Raw genomic sequence first — 16375 nt, 5'->3', positions numbered from 1 at the left:
GTCCAATCTCTTCTTGAAAGTCTCAAGGGATGGTGCTCCCACAACTTCCGAGGGCAAGCTGTTTCATTGTTCTCACTGTCAGAAAATGTCTCCTTATTTCCAGGTTGAATCTCTCCGTGATCAGTTTCCATCCATTATTCCTTGTCTGGCCTTCAGATGCTTTGCAAAATAGTTTGATCCCTTCCTCCTCCCTGTGGCAGCCCCTCAAATATTGGAAGGCTGCTCTCCTGTCTCCCCTGGTCCTTCTCTTCCCTAGACTAGCCATGCCCAGTTCCTGCAACTGTTCTTCGTATGTTTTAGTCTCCAGTCCCCTAAACATCCTGGTTGCTCTTTTCTACATTCTTTCTAGAGTCTCAATATCTTTTTTATAGCGTGGTGACCAAAACTGGATGCGGTACTCTAGCTATGGCCTTACTAAGGCTTTATAGAGTGGTATTAGTACCTCCCTTGATCTTGACTGTGTCCCTCTGTTAGTACAACTTATGATTGCATTAGCATTTTTGGCGGAGGCTGCTGCACACTGCTGGCTCCTATTTAGCTGGTTGTCCACTAAGACTCCAAGATCCCTCTCACAGGTCCTGCTACTAAGGCTTCTTTCTCCTTTCTCCATCCGCCCATTCACGGAAGATTTGGCTAAAGGAAATGAGTAAAAATGAGCCGGGGCAGAGGGAAGGGGAAAAAAAATAGGATGTTCTGCCCTTCTGGTTATTGTATTACAAAATCACGATTTTCCTCCCTAGAAATCCAGTGTGAGCAGAGGAAGGAGGATGTGGATCCAAATTGTGATAGGCATACAGACTTTCCACCCCACCTCTGTGTTTGATCTAACTGCAAGGCTGCTGCTCTTTGATTTAGAAAAAAAAACAAAACCCTAAGCTTTTGACAGCCAAGATAAGGCATGTATATTGATGTAATTAGAAGGACAGGCAAGTGGATGTCTAGCTTAGGGGCAACATTAGTTTTAAATCCAGCAACTATACCGCATGGGATTGAGAAGCTGTTTTAATTTGATAGGAGAAAAAAATGCTGCAGCCTTCGCAGATTTTTTTTTGGGGGGGGGTGTTAGATTCTACTGGCTCGTAGCAATCTTTCCACTGATTTCCTACCCCCCACCCTTCCCAATTACTATATCTGTTCAGCATGCGCCAGTTAGCACCGGTAGCTGAATGGATACTGAGTTATGAGGTTATTCTCTTTCTGCCGAGGTGTACATTGGAGGCAGGGGCGGATATTCATGGTTGAGTTTTGAAATGAGAAACCTAATAAATGGTGCTTTCAAATTATTTTGCTCAAATTTCCTTCTCAGGTGCCTCTCCGAAGCATTTCATGGAAACGGAACGGTTTGGTTTTGCGGCCGCTAAAGCTAACCGTTGCATGTATAAAAACCATCACGCCAGAGCCACGCAAATGCAGTGTGGTTTTTGTGTGATGTGGGAATTCATCAAACATTGCTTCTTGTAGGCCAACACTGTTTAGTTTTATTCGATAGATAGATGGATAGATAGACAGACAGGCAGATAGATAATAGATAGATAATAGATAAATTTAGATAGATGGTAATAGATAGTAAGTAGGTAGGTAGGTAGGTAGGTATAGATGGATGGATGATTGGTAGATGATAGATAGAAGGTAGATAGATGATAGATAGATAGATAGATAGATAGATAGATAGATAGATAGATATGGATGGATGATTGGTATAGTAAGTAGATAGATATATAGTAAGTAGAGAGAGATGTGTGTGTGTGTGTGTGTGTGTGTGAAAGAGAGAGAGGGAGAGAGAGAGAGAGAGATGGTATGTAAGTAGTCCTCAACTTACCACAGTTCATTTAGTGACCATTCAAAATTACAATGGCACTGAAAATAAATGGCCTACGACTGCTTTTCTCCGTTATGACCGCTGCGGCATCCCCATGGTCTCATGATCAAAATTCAGGCACTTGGCAACTGACTCATATTTATGACGGTTCCAGTCTCCCGGTGTCACATGATCCCCTTTTCTAACCTCTCGATGAGCAAAATCGAATGGAGAGGCCAGATTCATTTAACAACCATGTTACTAACCTAACAACCTCCGTGATTTGCTTAAAAAAGCAGCAAGAAAGGTCGTGAAACGGGGCAAAACTCACCGAACCACTGCCTCGCATAGCCACAGAAATTTGGCACTCCATTGTCGTCATAAGATGAGTACACCATCTTCTTCTAGAGAGCAAAAAAAAAAAAAAACCGCTGCTGTGCCCTCAAAACAGCCTCTGCCTTTCTAGTTAGACTAAAGTCGATTCCAACAGAACTCTGGATTTTCCATGAAAGGCTCCCATCCCAGATAAATAAAGTTATCTTTTTAGGTTATCTTTCCCAAGAGAGACAAAGGCCTAATTTTGTCCTCTCTCACTGTTGAAAAAGACCAACCAACAAGCCAGCCGCTCATAAAACCGGGTTCTCAAAGAGGAGTAAATCTTTAGGAATACTCCAAGTGACATGTTAACTAGCTAATGTGTGTAGGTTTGTTTTGTTGAGATAGGAATCCCTGTGCAACAGTTAAGCATTCATTCCAACCGGGCATTGGAAATGTCCTCTGTCTTTTTTAGCCATTCTCGTTTCCAAAACAATAAGGTGTAACTCAAACCGGATAAGTTCTGACTTTGGGGGCTCTGATTTAAGCCCCTTTCGAAATTTCTCGCTAAGCGTGCAAATAAATACCAGTTGGAAAAGGACAGTGCTGCTTGAAAAGATAACACAGTCAGGCCTTTAAAAAGAGGTTGGCTGCTGAGTCATAAGTAAAGAAAAATGGGTTGTTGGTTATAAAGATGAGAGAGAGAGGGGGGTGTTTCTGCAAAAAGAGTGTTTTTCCTTGCAAGCTGGAAATAATTACTTCTGGCTGGAGGCTAGCGAAATTCTACTTTGGTGGTGGGTGGATTCATTATAGCTGCATGTGACTCTTTAAAATTTTTACTGCTTCCCCCTGAGTAGAGCTTTCAGCCAATTTAGGAATAATCCAGAGATGTTCCCGAGCCCATGTTGTAATGGTTAGGCACAATATCAGAACAACCAGTTGATGCAGATCTTAACATTGGACGCATATATCAAGGTCAACTTTTTAATTCCCATCTTCCTCAGAAATGAATTGGGTATTGGGAACCGTTACAGGGGATGCGATGTTTTGAAGCGTGACGTTTCCTATATTGTATTAGGCAATGTTAGAATATTTGGGACCTGCAATGTGACGCCTGGAGAAAATACGGCATCCTTCACCGATGACGGATATGGCACAAGAAGACGACGAAGTTAGGCCATGCTTGTCAAAGATGAAAGCACAGGGAGTCCTCGGCTTACAGCATGGTTTAGTGACCGTTCGAAGTTACAGCGGCCCTGAACAAAATGACTTATGACTGGTCCTCACACTTATGGCTACTGCGTTGTCATTCCCCCACCCCCCCCATGGTCACATGATCAAAATTCAGGGACTTTTTATGTAATAATGATGGTTGTAGCATCCCGGGGTCACGAGATCGCCACCTGCGACCTTCCTATAGCTGACTCCCAACAAGCAAAGTCAATGGGGGGAAGCCAGGTTAGCCAGCGTTGGAAGGGACCTTGTAAGGTCATCTAGTCCAACACCCCCCCAAGCAGCAAACCCTACACCAGGGGTCTTCAAACTTGACAGCTTTAAGACTTGTGGACTTCAACTCCCAGAATTCCTCCTCTAGTCATGCTAGCTCAGGAATCCTGGGAGTTGAAGTCCACAAGTCTTAAACTTGCCCAAGTTTGGAGACCCTTGACCTACACCCTTTCTGGCAGATGGAGTCCCTTTGCCTAACATAAAAGTGCTTCCGTTAAATGCACTGATTCGCTTAAGCGTGGGAGAGAAAAATGGAGCAAGATTGACTTAACAACCGTTTTTGCTCAACGATAGATCATCCCAGCTGTGATTCTTAACAGGACTACCTATTTTTTTCCTTCCTTAAGCAGTCCACATTTCCACATCCTTTAGCAGCCCATGATCGCAAGTAAGTTTAGAAACTGCAGACTGACCTAAAAGAGACTTTATTGAACTGGCTGTCCTATGGGATTTCAAGGCAGGGTTGTTTTCTAGTTGTTCATTTTGACACTTTCTATGAGTTTCGGTTTCTATATAAGCAAACCTACTTCTACATATAGATACTTGTAACAACTTTTTCAACAACGGCTTCCAGTGGAAGATTGTGTGGCCATGCGCTAGTCTCTTATTCCATTGCTCTTCTGAGTAAGATTGTTTTTAGATCAAATAAAACAGATTAGCCACACTGTTTAAACTATGTTACTTTTTCCCCACTTAGTTTTTTTCCCCCCCACTTTGGATTCCATGAGCAGAGGCTAGAATCAATTTTTTCTCAACCTTGGCAAGTTTTAAGTTACGGGGACTTTCAGCTCCCAGAATTCCCCAGCCAGCCAGGGAGGTGAAATCCAAGTTGAGACAGGTTGATCTAGATCAAGATTTAAGACTTAGGGGTAAATAAAGCCACCCGAGTTACTATCTTGGATAAACGTTGCCGAGGGAGATGATAGACTTTGATCTTGGTGCGTTTTGTGCTGGATAGAGAGAATGGTATTCTTCTCTTGAATGGCTTGGCTTTTATCTGTCTGTCTGTCTGTCTGTCTACCTGCCTACCTACCTAATCTATCTAGCGTATATCTATCAATCATCCATCATCTATCATTTCTCATCTCTTTCCTTCTCTCTTTGTCTCATCTACCTACCTACCTAATCTATCTAGCGTATATCTATCAATCATCCATCATCTCTATCATTTCTCATCTCTTTCCTTCTCTCTTTGTCTCATCTACCTACCTACCTAATCTATCTAGCGTATTTCTATCAATCATCCATCATCTCTATCATTTCTCATCTCTTTCCTTCTCTCTTTGTCTCATCTACCTACCTACCTACCTACCTACGTAATCTATCTAGCATATATCTATCAATCATCCATCTATCATTTCTCATCTCTTTCCTTCTCTCTTTGTCTCATCTACCTACCTACCTACCTACCTAATCTATCTAGCGTATTTCTATCAATCATCCATCATCTCTATCATTTCTCATCTCTTTCCTTCTCTCTTTGTCTCATCTACCTACCTACCTACCTATCTACCTACGTAATCTATCTAGCGTATATCTATCAATCATCCATCATCTCTATCATTTCTCATCTCTTTCCTTCTCTCTTTGTCTCATCTACCTACCTACCTACCTACCTACCTACCTATCTACCTACGTAATCTATCTAGCGTATATCTATCAATCATCCATCGTCTCTATCATTTCTCATCTCTTTCCTTCTCTCTTTGTTTCATCTACCTACCTACCTACCTACCGTATATATCTACCGCCTCTATCATTTATCATCTCTTTCCATCCCTCTCCCTCCCTCCCTCCCCCTCTCGTATGTACCTATCCACCTGTCTACCCGAGGGGTCCTTGGTGCTCTCTAAACTGATGATGTTACCTAATTTGGCTAATGAAACATCTGCAAGAAAACAAGCAAGTTTAGAGAGCACCAAGGACCCCTTATTTCAACCCCAAGCTACAGATATCCTCCTCGATTGGTACCTATCTATCTACCTGTGTCTGTCTGTCTACCTCTCCCCCCCGCCCCTTCCCTCCTTCCCTCTGTGCCTCATTTGTGTGGAATTCCTTGCACTTGCCTGCATGCCCCAGTCGCCTTGGGCTCAAGTAACTTGTACTTGCGGCATCACAGCTCCAGTTTAGCTCTTGCAAAGTTTGCCTTGTTTTTAGAACCTGCCATTGATTTGCAGCACTTGGCTGTAAACATTTCCTACGCATTTATATGCTATACAACATTTTTCAGAGGCAGGCCCAGGATAGCCATTTAAATGTAAATGTTTTGCTGACTTCCAGAAATGAGACACCCCCCAAAGTCTATAAGTTCTCAAGCAACAACCCTTGGCTGTTAGTATCCATAGAGTTTGTGGCATTAAATGCAACTTTAAAAGGATGTTTTTCATTATATCTGTTTACAGTGCTGGTGAAAAATCAGGTAATTCGGCCTGGAGTCATGAAAAACCTGCAAGGGCTGGGAGTAACAAAGGTTCCTCCTGAAATACAAAAGAGCCGGATTCGTGTGGTAGCTAAGATTTATTTATTTAATAGATTTTTATTCCACCTTTATTACTGTATAAATAAGGTGACAAATGTACATAATTCTCCTTCCTCCTCCTATTTTCCCCACAATAACAATCCTGTGAGGTGGGTTGGGTCGAGAGAGAGTGTGATTGGCTTAAAGTCACCCAGCCAGCTTTCATGCCTAAGATGGAACTAGATCTTCCAGTTTCCTGGTGACGGGCTGAAACTCAACAGCCGGTTTTCATGCCTCAGGTGGGACTAGAATTCACTGCCTCCTGGTGATTGGCCCAAGTCAGCCAGCCAGTTGGTTTTTGTGCCTAAGGTGGGACTAGAACTCCCAGTCTCCTGGTTTCCAGGCCAGCTAACTGGCTCTCACGCTGAATTAAAAACTGGGAGTTCTAGTTTTTGGGTAAGTTTGGGTTTGTCTCCCTTTCTGAGCCCAATCCATCTTTCAGAGATGGCGGGTGGTGGTGGGGGGGAATTGGAAGTGGGAGTATTATGTACGCTGCCTGGAATTGTACACAAATAAAAGAGGAGTTTAAATGTAATCCATAAAATGTAAAGAGCTAACATCACGAGGCCAACTTGCAATAAGCAACATTGCTTTGCAGTTAAGGTTTGATTGAACTCCAAAACAGTAAGGTGGAGTTGATACTCCAAGTTTGAAGGCTAAAAGGCTGACCTAAATGAGCATCTCAAAGCCTGCGCATTTAACTGAGATTGCAGCCTTACATCCCGCGGTGTCTACATTAGAAGATTCATGCTTCCGTGAGATAAGGGTGGGTTTTTTTAAACTTCCCCATGTCTCCCATTTCCCTTTTGTGCCCACATGTGCTATTCCTGCTTGCTTTTTTTCATTTTTTGCACTTCATTTTAGGAGACATTGGGAGCTATGCTCTGTGCACTGCTGTCAGGAACTGTGTGTTGCTATGGGAGCAAATAAGAGCTTTGGGCCAGCTTGCCCACATAAGCAGCTTGGAGGAGATGTGTGTATATTGAGTGGCTGGCCATAAAATGGGGTCAGGAACACAAGGTTCTGTGTGAAGGGTTACCTGCCATCTCCTTCACAGCCTCAGTAAAAGCAATGGTTGAATGTGAAGAAGTGGAAGCTAAAACTGGCCTGTTCCCAATATTCACCCCATAACATTTGCCCAACAAAGATGATTAGGGGATTGGAGGCTAAACCACACAACGAACGATTGTGGGAACTGGGAATGTCTAGTCTAGTGAAGAGAAGGGTAACTTGAAAACAGTTTTCCAATATTTGAGGCACCTGAGAGCAAGACAAGAAGTATGACAGATCAACCAAAAGAGATCCAACCTAGAATTAAGGAGAAAGTTCCTGCCAGAACAATTAATTGGTGGAATGGCTTGCCTTCAGAAGTTGTGGGTGTTTCGTCACTGTAGGTTTTCAAGAAGAGACTGGACAGCCTTTTGTCCAGAATGGTATAAGGTCTCCTGCTTGAACAGGGGGGTTGGACTAGAAGACCTCCAAGGTCCCTTCCAACTCTGTTCTTCTGTACTTTGCATGACTTGAACTATAAGGATAAAATACACCTTGTTCACGCCGATGGTTTTGAATGGCCTTGGCTCCCAGCGCCATCCTTTTCATCTTGCTTGCTTTCCTGAAGTAGCATACTGTTAGAATAATCCACAGGGAACCATCTGCTGGCTTTCTCCTTCCTACTCGTAGGAACACGAGGTCGTTGACTTGTTTGTTTTCACGGATGCTGGTGCCTAGTGGCGTGCGTGCTACATGCTTTGTGTCGCTCTTAGTTTTCACACCCTATGAACCTGGCTACCTTGTGTTATTTATTGGAAAGGAACTTGGGCATATGGAGTGACTCTGATGGAACACCTCCTTTTTTGTGAAAACAAATACAACTGTCATCCCAGAAGGAAACGTGATTCTAATGAGATTGGTGTCTTAAGTCCAAAATCGCTGCTTAAACTCTGGAGGAATTTGGATTCCAACACTCTTGCCTCCATCTCACCGTCACATTGGGTTGTTGTGACTTTAAAATGCAGAGGGAGATGTTGTCTGGCTCCTTGGAGGAAGGGCATGATAGAATTCAATGGGAGGCTTGGCTGAGCCTTTTTGCCCCACTGTCTATTTTTGATTCCGTCACGGCGAAAGAATGGATCTTCTCTACACGCTCTGCTCCTCGTCTTTCAAGTTTATTTCTTTTTCCTGAGGATGGAGCAAAGAAATTAATCTGCGCAGCAAGTATACTTTTTTTGTTTTCCGAGTTAGAGAGTCCTCTGGGAAGGAAGGAAGTAGGGGGAATGCCTCCTATTGCACAACACGATTTGCGTGCAGAGCCCGGTTTCTGATGAAAACGTCGCCTCTCCCAACCAGGCCTCTCAAATATAGGACACCAGGTAGGAAATTAGGACATACAGAATTATTTGAACTGGGGAATGGCAAATCAAATTGAAACACTGGAGCTAAAGCTTTGTTGAGCTCTCAGCCATCTTTTTTTGTATGTAACACAAACCCTGATTGCTGCAAAAGGACATCAAATCAAGTGATTTATCTTGAAAGCGCTAGTTTCAGATCTTATCACCCTCGTGCCATATCTATTCATGATGGTCCTCGAAGTTTTATAGTATAGGTTTATTGAGATAAACTGCTTATGTTGTACGAATGTAGAAATTATAACAGTTATGGTGGTCAGTGGGACTTAGATTGTTCTCAGCAGTTTATAAGTATCTTATAACAAGAAGTATCGCTGATAGGCCGAGAAGATCTGCTATCTCTTTATCATATAAAGTGATTTTATTAAATATTACACTTTAAAAGATAAATACTAATACAAACTAAGAAAAATTTTAAAAACAGCAAAAATGGAAAATGCAGAAGAAATAGAAAAGAACACAGTAAAAAAATAAACAAAAATGTACAAAGAAATTACTTCTCCCTTCACAATAAATGTAGACAATTTTAGTAATCTACCATCTATTCTTAAAATATGAGAAGTGATGTCGCCTTCCCATATTTCATCTCTTGTTTATAAACAGATTCTTAAAACCTAGTCAGCAAAATCAAGGACGACCAGAGAAAACAACATACCTACTAACCTTGATCAAATAAAACAACTTTATATCCTTTCCTTTTAACAACCTTGATCTTTAATAACATCCTGGAGTTTCTTTTCGTTTTGTTTTCTTTCTCTTTTCTCAAAAAACTCTTCAAAACTAAAAAGTTTCTTTTGTAAATCTAGTATGTGAAAGTTATCCAGGTCGCTCTTTTGGTTTGTTAGTTGTATATCTCTTTTAATGATCAAGACTCACTTTTAATGATCAACTCACTTTTCTTTGTGTAACCAGTCTTTTCTCATATCATTCCCATAAGCTTTTGTCATTTTAAAATCCATTTTTAGATCGGTCTCAGTTTGATCAGTTACCAGTTTTTCTGGTCATCCTTGATTTTGCTGACTAGGTTTTAAGAATCTGTTTATAAATAAGAGGTGAAACATGGGAAGATGACATCATTTCTCGTATTTTAAGAAAAGATTGTTCCTCTTTTAAACGAAGACTGCCCGTAATGGCAGACACGCTCAAAATTAACCTCTTGAGTCCATTGTTCATAAATATCCGTCAATATGTCCAAATTAAAGTATATTGCTCCATTCTCTATTAGTAACTCAAATTCTTCTCCTCCTCTTCTCCTCCTTTAACTGTAATCTTTAATCTTTAATTCCCTTTGGTTCCCTCTAGTGTCCAACCTTCAAAGCCTCATCCTATCAGTTTTTAAGAATTCCAAACAATAGCATTTTCTTGATTTTAATTATAAGAAGGATTCTTACAGTTACATGCAAAATCTGATTTGAAATCCATCTGGACCTTTGGTCTGTTCTTGTCACCCACTTTGCTGCTCCAATTGACGGCTCTTCATTCTGCCGCAATCGTAGATTCTGCTTCTGTTCTCCACTTCAAAGTCCTGCTGCCTTTTTTTTTTATTATTATGGTCTTTTGGATTTCCAGAGGTATATTGATCTCAGATAATGCGAATAAATAGTGCGTGACTTCATTACGTTTGAACTGTGCAATTAGCAGTTACCGCAGACTTAACAGGCTCAGTTAATTTTGGTTACAGAAGGTAGGTTTAAAGATATATAAATAGTAAATGCATACATGTCAGGCCTGTTTAGAACACTTAATACTATATGGGTTTTTTTTTCATGTCCTCCTTATGTGGTTAATTTTAGCATGTAGCATTAGGCAATTCTGTTCCACTTTATAGCCTTTGAGGTGTGCTGCAAAGTTCGGCCTTATCTGCCGTACTCTTGAACAACTATGAAACTGCTGGCAGAAGTCATTTATTAATTTAACCTTTCCTCCAACTGATATGGTGTTGACTTACAGCTCTACTTCTATATTCCACCCAAGGATTCCAGGGTGTGTCTGATGTTCTTGAGCTTAAATCTGCAATGGATGAGGAGAAACAAAGAGGGCCATTTAGGAGGTTGCAAAGCCAGCTGATCCGGATGGCCCTGCACACAAATCCATGATAGCACAGCATTTCCCCAGAGAGCCATCTTGGGATCGGTCCCTGTGGTTTGGCAGTGGTTAGAAGTGTTTCTTGTAATGAATTCCGGCTGGTATGTCAGTCAAAGCTGGCTGGAATTGCAGGTGCCTGAACTAATTAAAATTGTAATTGCATTGCACTTTATTTGGGACGGTCTCTAAAACTTCAGCGGTTGCAGAATGTGACTTTTGGATGCTGAGCAGAACACCTGACTTGGTCTTTAGGCTTAGCCGATAAAGCAGTTGATCCACTGAGACTTGAGTTGTCTGAATGGCCACCTTCACCAAGCTTGCCTCTCTACTTAGATCTATCTTGAAGGACTTCGAAGAGGGACCCTTATCAAGTTCAGGAGAATCTGTGAGAGCTACTTGTTGAGGTAATTCCCCGTTAGGAGAATGAGCGCATACAGGGAGACGTATTTGAGAGGAGTGTTTGAATAATACACACAGAGCACACAGATACACTGTACAGTAAATGTAGGTTTTTACTTCCAGAAAGGTTTAAGCAAAGTCCAAAATAAGCGGTCCAAAATCATTCACAGGTAAATCAGTCAGTTTTTCAATCCAGGGATAATCCAAATATCAGATTCCAATGTCAAAAACAGTTCTGTATCAGACTTACATTAAATCCAGTAATATCAGTCAATTAGAAGAAATGGAGCAACGGCAATAAATTTCCAACAGAAGGAAACAGAGATACACTCACACTCTCTTCTGAGACTCAGACTAAACAAACCAGGTTTCTGGCTCCATCTTATGGCTGTTTGAAAAACCACACCCAATTGCAGTTTTTGCAATCTCTTAAAGACATAGCACTAAAATGTTTATCCTGGTTTATATATTTCTAACCCAAATAGCTGTTAGGTGACTCATATTCCTAACACTACTGATCGAAGCTTGTTAATAGTGGCCTGTAAACTTTGGAACTCTTTTTCAATTGACGCGACTTCCATAGGTCAACAGAGTAGGGGGGGAAGAAAACAAGCAGGATAGGGAAAGGTCTGTGCAAAGATCCTTTTTGTGACAAACGTAGAGAATAACTCACTTCTGATTCCAAAGCAGCATTTGGAAATGTGGCTCCCAAGTGCATATTTTGAATTGTCCATGGAGATCCTCAACATCCAAAACAGGTTATGTCCCAAAGGTGCTTTTGTCCAAAAGGCGACTGGACTTTCTTAGGCTTTTGCCTTGGAAACATTTTGCTTCTCATCCACAATGGTTCTTCGGTTCTAACTTCAGTTAGAACCGAAGAAGCTTCTTGGGTAAGAAGCGAAACTTTTTTAAGGGGAAAAACACCCCTTAAAGTCCAATTATATTTTGAATTGGTGCAGCCCATTCTGCCATTTGCTTCTCGCTTCCTTTTGCTACCTGCTAGACTCTAGAGATGCTACCTTGCATCTGGAGAACGTTTTGTTCCCCTAAAGTGAGTTTGGCACGTGGTTTAATGAAGTGGTTAAGGTTATGAATGAAACCCCGTTGCTTCCTGTCAAGACACCCTGTTTTGTAGCTGGTGCCCAAGATATTTTCTCTATGTAAACATTGGCTTCTTAAACGGACATTTTGGCAAAGCTCTTCTGCTTCAGAACATGCCACATCTTAAGTTGGCTGGTCTGACTTCTTTTATCTCTTTAGCTGGATTATTAACATCTGTTCTCTTTGTCCTTTGAAACAGCCCCCATGCTATTAAAGTCTTTAAAACCTTAGTCAGTGATACACCCGGGATGAATATTAGCGATGGGTGGAAAGACTCTCCAATCTAATTTGCTCACAAAAATTACAATTGCAGTCAACCTTAAATCTTTTTCAGCATGCCAGACAATGGATAGGAGGGGGCGGGGGGGGTAGAGGGTTAGAGAGAGAAGTATAAAATAATGCAATTTGATAAGATTGATATTTAACAATTAGCTTTACCCACACACACACACACACACACACACTTTTTTTTTTTTAGGGAAAAAGGGAGCATTTAGACACAATTGTTCAAAATTCAACAAAATGTTTCAGTGCTAATTTTCTTCTCTCTCTCTCTGACTTTGTTTCATTTGCCATATCTGGTTTGGTCTGGTTCTAGATTTTGTTGGTTTAGTGCAGCGTTAAAGTTCATCAGACATATTTCATCATTCCTTCCAGAAATAAGGGTATGCCATTTTAACATATGGCTGTACCCGTACAATGGTTCTCGACTTACAACAGTTCATTTAGTGACCATGCAAAGTTACAATGGCACGGACACAAGTGCCTTATGATCGTTTCTCACACTTACGACGATAGCAGCATTTCCATGGTCATGTGATCGAAATCCAGGCTCTTGGCAACTGGCTCATATTTATGATAGTCGCGGTGTCCTGGAGTCATGTGATCAGTTTTTGCGGTCTTCTGATAAATAAAGTCTTAACAACTGTGGCAAAAAAGGTAGTAAAATGGGGTAAAATTCACTTTACAGACATCTCACTTAGCAACATAAATTTTGGGCTCAGTCATATTTGTAAGTCGAGGACTACCTGTATATGGTTGACGATGCTGAACTTGTCAGCTGGAAAGCTGACAGCCAAGGTTCGAGACCCAAGTGTCAGGTGATAGGGTGAGCTCCCATCCTTGCTCCAGCTCCCGCCCACCTAGCTGAGGGAGGGGTCAAACAAGTCATCAGTCCGGAGTCTCTTCACTTTCACAAGAGATCTAAGACCAGCCCACCTGGAATTCTGTTGACTCTTATCTACCGCCATTTCCTTTGAACGGTAGGAGAGGAAGAGGAAGAGGAAGAGGAAGAGGAAGAAGAAGAAGAAGAAGAAGAAGAAGAAGAAGAAGAAGAAGAAGAAGAAGAAGAAGAAGAAGAAGAAGAAGAAGAAGAACTTTATTGTCATCGTACAAGTATAACGAAACTGTGGATGTACCCCAGCAACTATTCGCAATACAATATTCTTGTAGAGGGCATTAGCTTACAATAAATCCGTACTCATTTGAACTGCCTTCTGATTTCTTGCTCCTGAAATCCGTTTAGTTGTGCCTTGGCGAAACCATACTTGGAATATTGCATCCAGTGGGATTCAATATTTTTTTACTATTGGTTCTGTCTGCGTGGCTTGGTGGGTGTGGAAGGGGAAGGATACTGTAAAATCTCCAGTCAGAGGTGGTGGTGTCCGCCAGTTCTCTGAACTGCTCAAAATTTCCTCTACCAGTTCAGAACCTGCTGAATACCACCTCTGGTTGTCACAATATAAAAAAAGATGTTGAGGCTCTGGAAAAAAGTGCAGAGAAGAGCAACAAAGATAATGAGGGGGCCGGAGGATATAATATATGAAGAACAGTTGCAGGAATTGGGTATATTTAGTTCGATGAAAAGAAAGATGGGTGTGACATGATAGCATTGTTCTAATATCTGAGGGGCTGCCCCAAAGAAGAGGGAGTCAAGCTATTCTCCAAAGCACCTGAGGGCAGGACAAGAACAGTGGATGGAAACTAATCAAAGAGAGATAACAAAAGCCTAACTAAATGCTTTTCCTTTCAACACCATTCATAGTACCGACCCATCAGGAGAAGATGGGCAGAGAACAGATTAGTATTTATTGATAGATCTGAAGATAACTTGAAAAACCCACTGATAAGCGGGCAGTCCTCTTTCGCTATTTAATTGAATCTGGGCATTTCCCCCGCCCCCCGTTTCCTTATCAGATCTGGTTCCTCCCACCCTCTCACTTAGCTGCCCTTACAGTCTAAGTACAAAATCATTGGAAGATTTTATAAAAGCAGGACACAGGTCAGCTCCTCTCAAGAGTTGGTACGCTAGCCTTTGCTGTACAGCTTGTATTTACACCGTGGTTGCTCTTGTGCGGAACTTTGGAAGGCTGAACCACGAGCACCAGCACAGCTGATATCGGGAAAGAGATTGTGCCTGGCTCATCCTTGTGTTTTTCTCTTGGCTACGAATGTGCAATGAAAACAATGCTGCTTTGAACAGGCTGACACAGCCTCCGAGAGGGAGATCTATGGTTTATCAAAGCCCAGTTGTTGCACACAAGGCAAAACACACTGCTACTACCAGGAGAGCCTGCCAAGCCTTCGGGGGATGGGGGGGTGGGGCGGGAATCTAGCCTTGGCGACTTTAAGACTTGTGGACTTCAACTCCCAGAATTGCCCAGACAGCATGTCTCAAAAGTTTGCTATCACATTGATGTTTGCTAATCAACCTTGCAGGAGAATTTGTTTTCATTCTTTCCCTTCTCAAACAATAATGAGTATGGATACAGGTAGTTCTTGACTTACAACCATTCGTTTAGGGACCGAAATTACAACAGCAGCACTGAAAAAAGTGACTCATGACCATTTTTCACACTTATAACCATTGCAGCATTCCATGGTCACCTGATCAAAATTTGGACGCTACGCAACCGGCTCATATTTATGACGGCTGCAATGTTCAGGGCTCATGCGATCTGCTTTTGCGACCCTCTGACGAGCAAAGTCCAGTGAGCCAGATTCACCCAACGACCGTGTGACTAACTTAACCATTGCAGTGATTCACTTAACAATTGTGGCAAGAAAGGTCACAGAATGGGGCAAAGCCCACTTAACAACTCTCTGTCTTAGCAACAGAAATGTTGGGCTCAACTGTTGCCGTAAGTCAAGAGATACGTGTACTTGCCCTGTGAGAAAGCAAAGCCAAGGTGACGTTGGCCTAGTTGATTGCCAGTTGAGAATATCAACGGCCTGGTTCAGAGGTGGGATTCAGCCGGTTCACACCGGTTCATACGAACCAGTTGTTAACTTTTTGCGCAGTTCGGAGAACGGCTAATCCCACCCCTGGCTGGCTGCCCCTGCCCCTGGTTCCTACCTTGCATCGAACTGGGATTTGACTGATTCCTTGGTGAAACAAACCAGATTAGATTACATTTGCATCTTCTGCCCCAAAGCCAACCACTATGCCAAGGTTCAGGCTTATATTAACTCCGTCTCTGAGTTTCACTGACCTGGTTGCACCAAGCATTTGCTGGCTTTCTTGTAATAAGTGGGCTAAGCTTTCTTTTCAGCAACTTACAATGAGAAAAACTCCATGGATGATCTTAGAGAAGGTATAAAGCAGAAATGTCCAATCTTGGCTGGCTGGGGAATTCTGGGAGTTGAAGTCCACAAGTCTTAAAGTCACCAAGGTTGGAGACTTCTGGAGTACGAAAAGGGACATGCGAGAGGGCAAAGAGAGATGTATTTTGAACAAAGACAGCTCCTAATAGCCTTTCTAGTATAATCCCAGTCAAATTGTGCTAAATCTTGTTGAATTACCATTTAATCATATTAATTTTACTCTGGAATGTGCTTCTTTAATATTGTATTTCCGTCTTCTTCAGCAGATGGCAGAATTTAGAGAAAGGCTGAATTAGGAGTATTACTGAATTACAGTGGAATGAAATGCGCATCTGTTAATACCCCCAAACAGATATAACTCCTAGGCTAATATTTCCAATGATATTTTTTTTAAAAAATCCCATCCAGGCTCAGCTAGCATCCTCAATCATAAAAAGGATGCTGGGAATTGTAGTCCCCAATCGGAAGGGCCGCCGGTGCCTCGATCTCTAGCATCTATTAATCTCTCTCTTGTAGCTGATTTTTGTCTCTGTTTTTATGTACTTGAGCCTGATTGTTTCTTCTACAGATCTGATGAAACACTCAAAGCAAGATGGATCAGAAACAGAGGCTTATTACGTGCAACATGCGTTCAGGGGATGGAGA

General features: G+C 41.9%; 1 protein-coding gene across 4 annotated transcripts in view; it reads left to right on the top strand.

Annotated features, from left to right (window-relative positions):
• The window catches only part of CAPN15 (calpain 15), a 114286-nt gene that overhangs the window by 8445 nt on the left and 89466 nt on the right, over positions 1–16375 (top strand). Inside the window, exon 1 of one of the 4 annotated variants that reach the window (XM_087912449.1) lies at positions 8094–8506. The exons of 2 other annotated variants lie outside the window; for them this stretch is intronic. The gene's annotated coding sequence lies outside the window, so the exon portion shown is untranslated. Of the gene's footprint in view, positions 1–8093; positions 8507–16375 lie in introns of those variants that run through there. One more of the 4 variants, XM_087912454.1, reaches the window with a different exon arrangement.

Source organism: Pseudonaja textilis, chromosome 14 (genome assembly GCF_049901715.1).
Source record: "Pseudonaja textilis isolate UNSWEBS1 chromosome 14, rPseTex1.2, whole genome shotgun sequence".
NCBI lineage: Eukaryota > Metazoa > Chordata > Lepidosauria > Squamata > Elapidae > Pseudonaja > Pseudonaja textilis.
The sequence above is the reverse complement of the archived record's forward strand: the minus strand, read 5'-3'. Positions and strand labels throughout refer to the sequence as shown.